We start from the raw sequence: 13,632 nt of genomic DNA on the forward strand, positions 1-13,632 counted from the left end.
GTTATAGCCACTGACATAAGAGGCTCATATCGGAATTGATTATCTATTTGTGTGTGTGTGTGTGTGTGTGTGTGTGTGTGTGTGTGTGTGTGTGTGCTGGGAATTGAACACAGGGCCTCACACATGCTAGGCAAGCATTCTACCACTGAACTATATTCCAGTCCTCTTTTTGCTTTATGTTATGAGACAGATTTTTGCTAAGTGACCTAGGCTGGCCTTAAACTTACTTTTGTAACCCAAGGATCCTCCTATCACATCACCCCCCATAGCTGAGACAACAGGTTGGCACCGCCAGGCCTCGAAGCTACAACCCCTAAGTCTTTGTCCCGTCATAATAAAGGAAATGGTGAAAACTTTCGGGAGGGCAGCTTGAGGTCCACAACAGGCCGCAAGCCTTGGCACACAGCCTCGTGCCCTGAGGGAACAGTTCCGACAGAGTAGGAAGTGAAGGCCAGCAAAGGAAAAGAAGGAGAGGAGGGCTGGGCCAGGGTGCGTTCATCACCGTCTGGCCACAGCAATGTGCTCCACCATCTGAACATGCCTCCTCATCCCAGACGGCAATTATTTGAAAACTTGACTGTTTGGCCTTCATGGATTCATAAGCAGCATCAGTGAGTGATTCCTTTTAGGGAGCCTCCCTCCCATTGTCCAACTCCACGGGCATCATGCTGTTTCCGTACTGCTTCATGAGAGACATTACATTTGTTTGTAGCACAGATGCCACTTGAGCATCACAGATCAAGATCTGTGGCAGAACTTTGAAATGTTCCTGTAGGATGGGACTGTAGTTCTGCGGGATACCACCTGTTTAGCATCCCTATGGCCTGGGTTCTACCGCCACAATAAAAAAGAAAGGCAGGCCATTGTACTCCTCACTACTACGTTAAGGGGTACCTAGTTACTAGATGAATGTGAAAGAGACACGTGTCTTACATGATCACAAATATAATATTTGATGAACAGATTTCAGGATATTTGGGAACAGTTTCAACATAGTTGGCTTTGTGATGTGCTACTTTGTGATGTGATACTTTATTTCATGGATTCTAAATTAGTATCATCAAAAAGGAGGATGCCCATGACTTACCAAACTGCAAAAAGGGTCCTCGACCACCAAATTTATCAAGAGTTCCTTCTTGGCTACTTCACTATGACACACTCTTCATAGATGCAACAAACACTTCTACTTTCTGAAGGAGGGTTGCCTCACTGAGCAGCGACAGTGGCACTTGAGGCTGAGGGTGGGGACCAGCAGTTCCTGGGGCAGCGTGGGTTCACCAGGCAGGCAGCCCTGCCCAGTTCTGAGTCATCCATGCCCCAGGAGCTGGAAGGAGCAGGCGGGGCAGGTAGACTCACTCCACTTTACAAACTCCAGGCTCCCTCATCTCTGCTTATCTCCCACACTGTGTGGGCTCCAGGCCTCTCTCACTCTCTCACTCTGGACTTTCATCCTGCTCTGACTCAGCTTCCTGGGGTAACCACGCACACCCCCGGGTTCTTCTGAAGGAGCCACCTGGTTGACCACACCCACTTGTCCCCACTTCCCAGTATCTTGACTCGACAGAATCACGCCCTCCCTGAGTCAGGTGGACTCAATGTGGGCTCATAGGAAGCAGCTGAGAACAACTTGCTTCTCTTCGTGAGGGCATAAGATGGGAAGCTGAGGAAGAGGTGTACAGATGAGGAGGCAGGTTTGGGGTTTGCTTGTGTTTCTTGTCTGAGTTCACAGACCTGAATAACAACCACAAAGCTATCAGATTCCAGGTCACTGCTGGGGATAAGAAGGGAGGAAAGGCTCATTCCCTTTGCCTGCAAACTGGTCCCAGGTGAAAAAGGCTCCTAGCATTCTTCCAGGAACTCTGCCTTCCAAGCTCACCCACCCTATCGTACAGAGCTGTGTGGTCGGTTCTTGTGAAGTTTATAAAGGACAACTTCCTGTGGCAATGGCAAGGGGTTCTTGTAAGATTCCCAGTCAGGGCAGAGCTTATCCGGTGAGGTATTCCCAGGACCACAAGACTGAGTCACCGTGTTTCTTCTTGTCCATAGGGGCCTGCGGCCCAGGTTGCTATCTCCAGGAGTTAAAGGACCAATTAGGTCCCCACCTGAGACATCCTTGTGAACAGTGATGTCACTGTGGCTGTTGTCCAGGTTGGCCAAGGGTGCTGCGGATATTCTTTGCATTGGTGGATTGTAGGAGTAATAATTAAGCTAAACTCCACAAGGGCTGATGATTTGTGCTTGTTTTTTTTTTTTTTTTTTTTTTTTTTTTTTTTAACAATCATTCTTCCTCCTGCCCTGGCATGGCGGGTAAGAGGAGGCATCTATCCTCAGGTGCGGGTTTTAAACTTAAATAATCACATTTTAAAGCCATATGTTTATCCATTCAATGCTACAACGGCAGGCCCAGAAGCCAGCCACAGGCGGACGTGGGTTTTATTAACACACGCAGCCGTTGTGACCGCCCCATGAGATTGGAGTATTAGTTACTGGCTTTACAGAGGAGGACACTGGGGTACAGGATCAGCGGTGGAATGTGCTCTGAGTGGAGAGTTATAAACCTTCTTTCTACTTGTTTATTTGTGTGTTTGTGGGCACAGGTAGGTACCACAGCATGTGTGGGTGTCAGAGGACACTTTATGACAGCCCATGCTCTCTTCTTCCACCACATGGGCTCTGGGAATCAAATTCAGGTCACCAGGCTTGGAGGAAAACGCCTTTTCCCACTGAGCCATCTCACTGGCCCATGAGTTCTGATTTTCATAGGAAAAAAAAATTTTTTTCAAGTTAAAAACGAAGATTCTCATAGGAGTGAGGCATGGTGGCACACACCTATAATCGTGAGAGACTGAGGCAGCAGGATTGCCATGAGTTCAAAGCCACTCTTTGCTCCATAATGAGTCCTAGGCCATCTTAAAATATGTCACCAGATGGAGGCAAGAGCATGCTTTCGGCTGCCATGTGACATCCAATAACTGCTTTGGTGAGAATCCTATGGCTGCTTTGCCAGGCTTCGGACTGTGGGGTTTGACCTGCTGAAAGTGGAAAAGTGTCATGAAATAAATGCAATGAATTCCTTAACACATGTGTGTGTGTGTGTGTGTGTGTGTGTGTGCGTGTGCGCGTGCGCGCGAGTGCATGCACTGTGTAACACAAAAGTGGGTTATAATCATAACACATACATAGCTGGGTTGTAATCATAAGAATTCTACAAACACCTCCCCACCCCAACTGGGCAGGGCAGCATGACTTTGGGCTTGGGTTAACTGACCCCACCTGAGAATGCGGAACTGGTCCCTTAACCTTATCTAGAATCAATCTTATCACCTGGCTTTTGAGCACAATACAGCCCTCAATCAGGCTCCCTCCTGGTGCAGTGTTAGCTTCCGGGCCAGACAAAGCACAGACAAGGAGAAATGGAGGCCTCGCCCCCACAGTCCACAGGAAGGAGGAAGGCAGAGGCCTCCGTGTCTATCTGGCCTGGAGTGACTTACGCTAACCCGGCCAGGAGGCACAGGCTGGTGGAGGCAGGCCCTTCCTCTCCATCTCTTGGGTTAGAATTCAGACATTCAGAGGGCCAAACTTCCTGTCTTTGTATTTGTCATGACCAGATGCAGATCACTAAACATTTGTGACGCTTGAGGGGCACTGTTTTTGGTGTGTACCGGCATTTTTACATGAATTGTATTTTATATAAATATATTTTTGACTGATACAAAAAAAAGAATCAAAATTGTATGTATTTATGAGGCAGCACAATGTTCAGATGTTTAGATACAGGCACACCTTGTGTACTATTCACAGTGAACATATCAGGGATATTTTGAATGAAACATCGTTTGAACTTGTACAGTTTGAAACTGTAACCGTTTCTTCAGAGAAATGTACTAAACGTTGGTACCTTGGTACCGGGCACATACTTTAGGACCCAGTGAACACAGAAGCAGTCCTGAGGAAGAGGTACCTGCCCACTCAAGCCTCCTCTCTCAGCCTCAAGTGACAATAGGATCCTGATACTTCCTCCGGATCAAGAATCTTCTCAGGCTGTGCTGTGCGGGACCCAGCAGGTGCTTGACAGATCCCCAGCACCAACCCTCTGTGCAAACAGCTTTACAGTGTGTGCCTTTGTTAGCTACTCATCGTACACTTCGGAACCGTGAACCATGGGCAGAAGACGGTCCAGGAAGCGTCTGGGTGTTGTGAAGCTGGGAGGCCACCGAGGGCTGAGAGTTCTCTCTAAAACCAAATGCTGAGCCACACAAAAGTCCGCGTCGACAGTGCCTTGCCTTTGCCTGTCACTCACCCTCCCCAGATCTCGGCTTTCATTCTTGCCTTCGCAGGAATAACCGCTCTCATTCAATCAGTCGTTGCTCTGTGAGCAGTGGAGCACCGTGGCCCATCCACAGGCACTGTTATCATTGACTGCCCTCTCAGGAGGCAGGAACTACCACCAACCCTACTTTGCACAGAAAATATTTAGGCCCCACAGTTTGGAAAAAAGCCCAAAGTCATGAAGCAGAATGGTCAGGTCAGAAATGCAAACCAAAAGCTGTGGAATCTGAGGCCTTACCGTTCACCTCTGAGCTAGCTGGCTGTCACCCAGGAGTCCAGAGGAAAGACATTGTCTGCCTACCCACCTTGAAAGCAGGCTGTCTCCTGCCTCACGCATGTGCTTCTCATGCTTCCCCATGACAGGGTAGCCACTGTTGTATTTCGCTCATGGTGTCTCTTTTGCATGGTGCTGAAGGATAATTTCCTCACCCAGGGCGAATCATGACTCTCATGTCAGTGAGAAAATGAAGACAATGCTAGAGAGAGAGGTTACTTAGTTTGTGGTGCTGTAGAGCAGACCAAGAGCCTTATGTGCCCTCTAAGCAAGTGCTCTAGTCCTGAGCTATACCGCCAGCCCTACTTAACTCTTCAATGAGGGAACTAGTTAAATGCAACAACCAGACTAAAGGAAGATACAACCAGGTCCATGCCCGCAATCCCAGCACTCAGGAGGCTGAGGCAGAAGGATTGCTGGCAGTTTGAGGCCAACCTGGGCTTCATTTCGAGATACTGTCTCAAAATAAATAAATAATAATGAGAGACAAATGGAGGCCAGGCCGATTTTTTTTTTTTTTTTTTTTTTTTGGTTTTGGTTTTGGTTTTGGTTTTTTGAGACAGGGTTTCTCTGTGTAGCTTTGCGCCTTCAGTTTTTTTTAATACTGGGAATATGGAAATCAAAGTGCAAACACCCAGCTTGTTCCACAGTGACAGGAAAGTTCATCGAATGCCTCCCTCCAGACAAAGCTCACAGCTGTCTTCAGACACTGCTGTCTGTAGTCTATAGACTTTAGAATTCTCAATCTAAAACCACAGAAGATATGAGTCATAGAACCTGGAAGATACGGGTCTGGGGCCCCTGAGTTTCTGTCAGGGAAGTGCGGGACCCTGTTCCATGCCATTTACATGTGGACTTTGTCCGTCTCCCCTCCCCCCCCCCCCACACACACACGCCCGTGACACCAAGGCAGAGTGAGCACTAGGGGCCCACAAAGCTTGACCTGGGTCTTACCAGGCCCTTGATGAAACTCTCTGTCTTCCTTTTACTAAACCTAATTTTCTATGGAAGCACAAATTTCTCCTTCCACCCGAAAAACCGCTTGGTGTTTTGTGTGCTGAGCAAAGAGACGCAGAGCACACCTTTCAGGATGGCAGTGAAGGGGATGCTGGGAGTGTGAGCGTGCAAGGCTTGGTCGAAGAGTGACTTGACAACAGGAGTCTGCTCTCTCACAGGGCACAGCTCTGGAGGACAAACGTGCAAGGCCAAGGTGTCCTTAGACAGAGCTGGTTCCTCTCTCCCTGGCATAGAAGACCCCCATCTGCCATGTTTGTGTGTGTCTCCTTATGTTCTTGTTCGAGACCGGGTCTTACTCTGCAACTCAAGTAAGCTTGGAACTCACTGGATAGCCCCAGAAAGGCCTAAAACTTGCAGCAATCCACCTGCCTCGGTCTCTACATGTGGCCCGAGGCAATTCTTTTTCATCTAATGTGGGCCAGAGAAGCCAGAAGGTTGGATGCCGCTTCCTACGGTGTTAGAAATACAGGCAGGAACCACCATGTCCCACTTCCTGTCTGCCCTCCTGTGCTCTAACTTGTTCATACTGAGTTAGGGTCTACTATGGAGGCTTCCTTTTCACCTCAGTTTCTTTGTAAACACTGTGAATAACCACACTCCGAAAGCACTCAGGGTCTGGATTTGAACACCTGAATTTGGGGGTACTTGATCCAGCCCACAACTTTGGATACAGGGGGATTTGCATACTCGTTGAATATTCTGAGAAGGTCACCTGTCAAAACCATGCTACTGTGACTGTAGCCAGAGCAGATACATTGACGTCCCTTAAGACTGGAGGCTGGTGGCTGTCAGTGGACAGCCCAAGCCCTGCCCTGAGCCCTTACCCACCCTGCAAACATCCTGCTGTCTCGAAACTGCTGACTAGCTGCTGTACTCCACAGAGGTGCATTCTTTGTATGTTTTTACATTGTCATAGCTACTGTAACCATTGGTTTATTGTACAAACCAGGAAAAACCAGATCTTAGCTTGGGTGTGAGTCAGAGGCATGTTAGTGTGAAGGGTGTACTGGCACCAGGAATATAGAACATTTGCCCTTTTCACCCTGGGAAAGGAAAATGAGAGTGGTGTCCTTGTCATTTAGAGATCTCAGAAGATTCTGTGTGGAAATTACAATGTTGTCATTTAATGTCTACACGTCCACTAGAGACATGCAGCTGTGAGAATCTATTGCCAGCAACCGGTGGTCAGCAGTAAGGTCCTTCGTCAAGCCAGGCCTCGGGGTGAGCTGCAGGAAGTACAGACTCTGGTCAGAGGTCCTCGCGTCCTCAGGGAGTGTTTACTGCCTGGCAGACACATCTGCACTGGCTGCCTGTCCTGACCTCACAAGAGCTCTCCGAGGTGGGTCTTGACAGGCCGATTTTCCTTCATGAAGAGAGCAAAGTCCCAACAGGCAAACTGGCTTTCTTGAGAAATTATAGCTGGTAAGTAGCAGGCCGGGGCTCATCCCTGAATTATCAGCAATGGAAAACCACCTGGGGGCCCTGAGGGAATGGGGGGTGAAGTGACCATGGTACAAGCCTGAAGGCTGGAGTGAAAGCCACGTGTGGCGGCATGCACCTGTAACCCCAGTACTGGGGAGCCCGAGACAGGTGGATTCCTGGAGCTTGTTAGAGGTTCAGCCTAGCCAATCAGTGAGCTCCAGATTTAGTGAGAGGTCCTGTCTCAAAAACAAAAACAAAAAACAACGGAAGACATCCAATAGAGGAAATCATTTGTAGAGACCTAAGGCCTTCACACACATGTACAGACACATTTAAAGACACACATGAACACATACACATGTATGCACCACAGCCTACACACACACACACACACACACACACACACACACACACACACACACACACACACGCATGCACATGCACACGCACAATCATCTTGGGTATGTGTCATGAAAACTGGCCCAGGGTAGCGTTGCCTTTCTTAAAAGAAACCCTTCGCCTGTCAGATGCACCAGCTTGGAGAAGATTCTCACTTGCAGACTGTGTTCAGGGAGGGATGCCTGAGAGGGGTGGGGACGTGCAGCCCCTCAGGGAGCTGCATACCTCTGGATGCCTAGCACAGGGGGAGATGGTGCTGGCTGGCCCACGCTACTCTTCCTCACAACAGGATTTTCCCTTAATGTGTTTGCACAGCACGCTGTGGAAGCCTCCTGCAGTTCACACCACAGAGAACCAGCCCTGTGAGCTATCTCCCCACTGGTGGAAACTAGCAGGAAAGAAAGGAAGAGAATCTGAGAGCAAACAGACAACTTCCCTTTTTCCTCCCTTATCAGGAGCTGTTGATGGCCAGTATTTACCGAAATAATCAAAAGCGGCACCAACTTTCTCAATTCCTATAAGGAGGGGGAAAAAGAAAAAGAAACAAGAAGGGTCATGGTGTGAAAAGGAAGAAAAGAAAGTTTGCTTCGACTTCCTGTCCTCGGAAGCCACGGACAAAGCCGGTCCAACATCTGGATGCAGACGCTGCAGAGCTAAAACGTTAGAGACGTTTTCCTGGCCAGAAGGCATATTTCTGTATTGACTTTCTATGAGCTGCAGCGCCATTGGAAAGAAAGAGAAAAACAGGACGTTGAACTTCAGTAGGCCATGAGTTTCCTGAATCTCCCTGTCAAGCCATCCAACCTATTAGACATTTAGAATTTGAAGGTGGAAGATCTGAGATATCAACTAGGAAACTCAGGGCTGTGCTCCATACCCAAGCATAATGTGGTCTGGTGATGAGGGTTGAGGACGCGGGGAGGAACTGAAGTTCCCAGATGCTCTGGTCCCTGGACCAGCTGCTGAGGCCTGGAGGAAAGGCTTCTCAGAGCAGATCCTCTGCCTGTCTGCCTGCTGAACCCTTATTTATAGCTTGATCCCTCATCTCAAGCCATTTGAAGTCTGAATGCATAAACCCGGGCCAGGAGGGCAGTGAAGAGGCACAGAGTAGGTGTTTGTGTAAACGAAGTCATTTGATAGCAGCTCAGTTTTACCCCTGGCAAAGTGGGCAGGTGCATGGGGGGGGGGGCACTGTCTAAGGAGGGTAAATCCACGTTCAGCCTCAGATCAGAGTTACTTGGAAAGACAGTGAAGGAATGTACAAAAACGTGTATCCTTAACCCTGTTCCTCCTAGCTGCTAAGTGAAATTATGTTAGCTCTTAAATCCTTTAATTGAAGAGACTGAGCCTTATTAAAAAGGAAACTATTCTCATGGGAAAAGAAAAAAAAACTCCAAGCTGTTATGGGTGGTTTATATGCCAACAACCTTCTATGCTTGCTGGGAAAAGTGCTGTGTCACACCCAGCACTACTGAACCAGAACCTGGCTTCAAGCACAGGGCTCTCTCTCTGTCTCTCTCTCTGTCTCTCTCTCTCTGTCTCTCTCTCTCTCTCTGTCTCTCTCTCATTAATAGAACTGCTTTTATAGACAGTTATAATTCTCAAACAGTGATTTATTTTTCTAAAATTTAATTTTTCCTAATAAAGAAAAATTATTGCCAGGCAAGATGCCTTGTACCTATAATCCCAGTACTCAGGAAGCTGAGGCAGGAGGATTGCACAAATTCAAGGTCACCCTGGGCTACACAGTAAACTCTAAGTCATCCTGGGCTTCAGCATGAGGCACTGTCTCTAAAAACCAAATAACAACAAAATATGTTCTTTAGATGCATAGTCCTTTCAGAAAAAAAAAAAATCCTGTACATTGTATAGCATGATTCCTGCTTACGTTGCATTACATGTCTTGTGGGTTCCCTGGGACTCCCTCTAAAAGACCTCACAGTGTGTAGTAGATGGAGACCCATCCAGTGGAGATACAAACCATATGACCATGCCTGTGCCTCCAGGCTTATGTGTCTAGCTGCTAACCTCTTTTTACTGGTTCCAGATGTGGGTCTGTGAGGATACGGTACCACAAAGAGGGTATGTGAAGTTTCTGAACCCTCTGAGCATCACTGGATTAATTTCTATTCTCTCCTTTAGACTTGGTTTTGTCTCATCAGCCGGAAAGCCCCAGCAGTAGAGTGAACTAGGCTCAGGCACCTTTTCTGTTAGAAGCAGACACACAAGTCTTTGTGTCGGGCTCTAGCTCAGGGCCGTAGGCTCTGCACTCACAAGCACGTAGCAGGTCCTGTACTAGCAGCAAATACACTGATGAATAAACTCTTATGTGTCCCGAGCTACGAAGCAGAGGGAAGAAAGCTGTGACAGAAAGTGGTCTTGAGGCTTTTGATATTTTTATGATGTATATGACTATGTCAACATTCTATAAGCTGCTGCCAAAATGCTACATACTGGCTTAACAACCGTGACCTCGAAAGAGGTGGCCCATCAGGAGCCGGTGACATGGCTCAGTGTGTGAAGAAGGTATTTTGCCAATGAGCCTGACAACCTGAATGCAAGCTCGAGGACCCACATGGTGGAAGGAGAGAACTGACTACCCTTAGTTATTCTTTGATCTCCACACTCACGCTGTGGCACATGGGTACCCATTGTGTGTGTGTGTGTGTGTGTGTGTGTGTGTGTGTGTGTGCATGCGCATGCGCATGTACACATACACACATACACTATATAAGTAAATGCAATAAGGAAATAAAGGAGAGAGGGTGCTTTTGCATTCTATTTGCTTCTTGTAGATTTTTAGGGGACACTCTCGGTACAAATTGTGAACAAGGTGGAGTAGGAATTGCATAGTCAAACCTGAGATGCCAACGAAAGGAAATTGGAAGGCAGCCCAGCAGTGTCTTTGTAAAGCTCCAAAGGTCATGGATGTCCTTTCACACAGCAGTTCCACCATAGGCTTTCACATGGGGAGCTGCGTACAGAGGTACCTTGAGATGCGTGTATGAGAGGGAAGGCTCCCCAACTCCTTCCAATTTCACTAACTCATTTTCCTTACTTTAGAGCTCAGTGTCTCTGGTTGGTAGGAGCCGCTGGTCCACACAGTCACCTAGGGACCAGCTTGACCAAGTCTCCATCTTGGATCTGCACCCTCTGACGCTAGTACCAGCCTCACTCAGTACCTCAAAGAGATGGGGAAGGTACGGAACCGATATCTGCTCCTGCCTGCTTCCCTCCGACTCCCAGCTATGACCCCTCTCCCAACCTTACTGTAAGCAGGGGAAAGTGGGGAATACCTCAGCCACCCAGTCAACCCCACTGTATCCCACAAACCAAAGGTGTCTGTCTATGTGAGATGTGGTGTGAGGCAGCTTGAAAGCCAGATCCTGCTAGGAATTGATGATTTAAGTGAATTGATCTGAATATGCTGGTAAGGAAAGAGATCTAGATACAGTATTTAGAAATATTATATTTTTCTAATGTTATATACTAGAAGCATAAAACTTTGATCTTTAGAGTGACCAGTCTGTAAAAAGTACGTGCATGCATATGCAAGTGTGTGCATGCACACTTCTTTTTAATTAAATTATAATTACATCACTTTACTCACTCCAATGCCTTCCACGACCCCCACCCTCACTCCCTCTTAAACTCATGTTTTTTTTCATTGATTATTATTGTTACACACACACACACACACACACACACACACACACACACACACATGCATGCACAAATACACCCTGCTGAGTCTGTTTAACATTACTTGTATGTATAGGATTTTGGGACTATTTGATATTCAACAGTACATTAGGGGCTCATCCCTGGGAAAGACTATTGGTGTCACTGGTCAGGTCTCGTTTGGGCGGCCATATTGTTGAGGTCTCACGGGCATGGCTTCCCTGTCATTTCTAGGAAACACAATCTTACAGTAGATCTTTACCGAAACAAACCTTTTAACTACAAAGATGAGTTTCATACGTTGGTCATATTATGAAGTGCTTTTGGATGTCTGCCAGGTATAAGTGACATTGTGCTCATATGGGAAGGTCCCTTTTCCTGAGATGCTGGGATAGAGAGAAGAGTCAAAGTTTGCGTGTAAAACATGTAAGTGGGTACACACACACACACACACACACACACACACACACACACACACACACACCTGTATAAGTGTGTTAGCACACAGACTATGCATTCATGCTTCACACATCGTTGACGCAGAGAGTTGGGATCTAGATGTTTTTCAATTTTTTGTTGCAGTTGAAACTTTTTCAAAGTAAAAGGCTAGAGAAACAAAAGATAAGCGTCACGGAACTGGGACACAGAGAGAGTCTTTCTACTGTGCTCTGGGGAAAGTTCAGAAGCAGCCATGCTGGAGACGTCTTTGAGAAAGGGTTTGTCTGCTCTTGGCTTTGAGGAGTTGGGAGGCACAACTGAGGAGAGCACAGAGAACAATTGTCACCTCAGCCACCAAGGGGACATTTGTGCCACACCCTCCACAAGCCTCCAGCACCATCGGGAAGACAGGATGGAAAGACGGCAAAGAGCCGGAGATCTGGGGGATTGGAGCTAACGGGTGTTTTCCGGATATGACAGGACCATGGTTCTCATGAACCGGAAGCAGCTGTGGTTGCCTACACAAGACCCGCACAAGATGAAGCCAAGTTAACATCCTGGCATGGAGGGGGAAGGGACTCAAAATACACTGCATGTAATTCTCAAAGAACTCACAAAAAGCTGAGCAAAGGCTGGGAGGCCTGATTACGCTGGGCAGGCTTCTTCCAGAGTTCCACCACCACCACCATCCCCATATCGGCATTGCTGGTAGTGCCACTTAAATAATTCTATTGTTACATTTCAAACATTTATTCTCCCAGAAGCTGTTCTCAGGGCTAACATAAATGAGTCTTAGGAGCATTACGGTGAAAAGCCATGTGACTTATCATCCACACTCTCTGGGTCCTTGAGGGGATGGGTGATTCAAGGTCAAAGTATGTTTCTGCCTGTTGCTCTCGCAGAAGACCCTCCAGGGAACAGTGGTCACTCCCATTTGATAGTGATCAGGACTGGAGCATTTATGAGCCCGTGTGCTGGGCTGTACACAAACAACATCTCCCACTCTCCCAGCAAGCCCTGAGTGAGACTGCCTCTGCAGTATGGCGCAAGAGATGGGTGAGAGCACCAAGCAGCCACATCTTCCAAGGTCTGGTGTACCTTCCTCTTTGGAGGTGGTCATAAGGGCTCCTCTCCATCCAGCCCATGCTGTGCAAATTCACATACTGTAAGAAACAGCCTGCATCCCTAACTATGTGTCCCTGGAAAGTGGGGGTGTCTTTGTTTTTTCCTCACACCCAGCTAGCAGTGTGTGAGTGAAGGTGTCCATACTGTGTCTATTTTGGGAACTGGGAGGAAACCCTGGTCTTTCCAGCCCTCTTAACCAGGAGGGCAGGTAGCACAGGATGGGGCAAGGTAGGAGGCACCTAGCTGAAAGGCTGGGGTGGTACAGAGCTAAAGGGTCACTGGCACACAACCCAGATCGATAGCTCTATCTATCTATCTATCTATCTATCTATCTATCTATCTATCTATCTATCTATCTATCTATCTATCCATCCATCCATCCATCCATCCATCCATCCCACCATCCATTCATCCATTTTCTCCCTCCCTGTCCCTCTTTCTCCCTTTCCCTTCCCCCTCCCCCCTCTCTCTCTTGAGCTCAGTACTAACTGTTGGTAGTAGACACTGTCTGTAGTTCTTTACACAGAACCAAGAACACCAAGTGTAGCCAAGAAACACCCTTTCAAATACATATCCACATTTAACATGGGCTGGAAACCAACTGCAAATGCTCTTACTTGTCCTTTAAGGCCAGAGGCAGGCTCTTAAGGCATACTCCTAAGACGTTGGAAAGAACAGAACAGTCGGACTAAATTTAGCATCCTAACAGCCAGTTGGCATCTGTGTAATGAAAGATTTAAAACGAAAGAAATTCAACCACAGACAGAGAAGGCAGAGATGGATGACAAGAAGAGAACTAATAGACGAATACATTTTTTAAAAGATGCTGAGGGAAAGTAAACACAGTGGTTACCAGCCTTATCATTTCCTTCCTTACCAGCATCTGAGATGCCTAATTGTTATTCATGGAAGTTTCTGAATTGCTGACTGAACTCTGAATTGCCTAA

This window comes from Peromyscus californicus, unplaced genomic scaffold, assembly GCF_007827085.1.
Source record: "Peromyscus californicus insignis strain IS unplaced genomic scaffold, ASM782708v3 Scaffold_23__1_contigs__length_62951481, whole genome shotgun sequence".
NCBI lineage: Eukaryota > Metazoa > Chordata > Mammalia > Rodentia > Cricetidae > Peromyscus > Peromyscus californicus.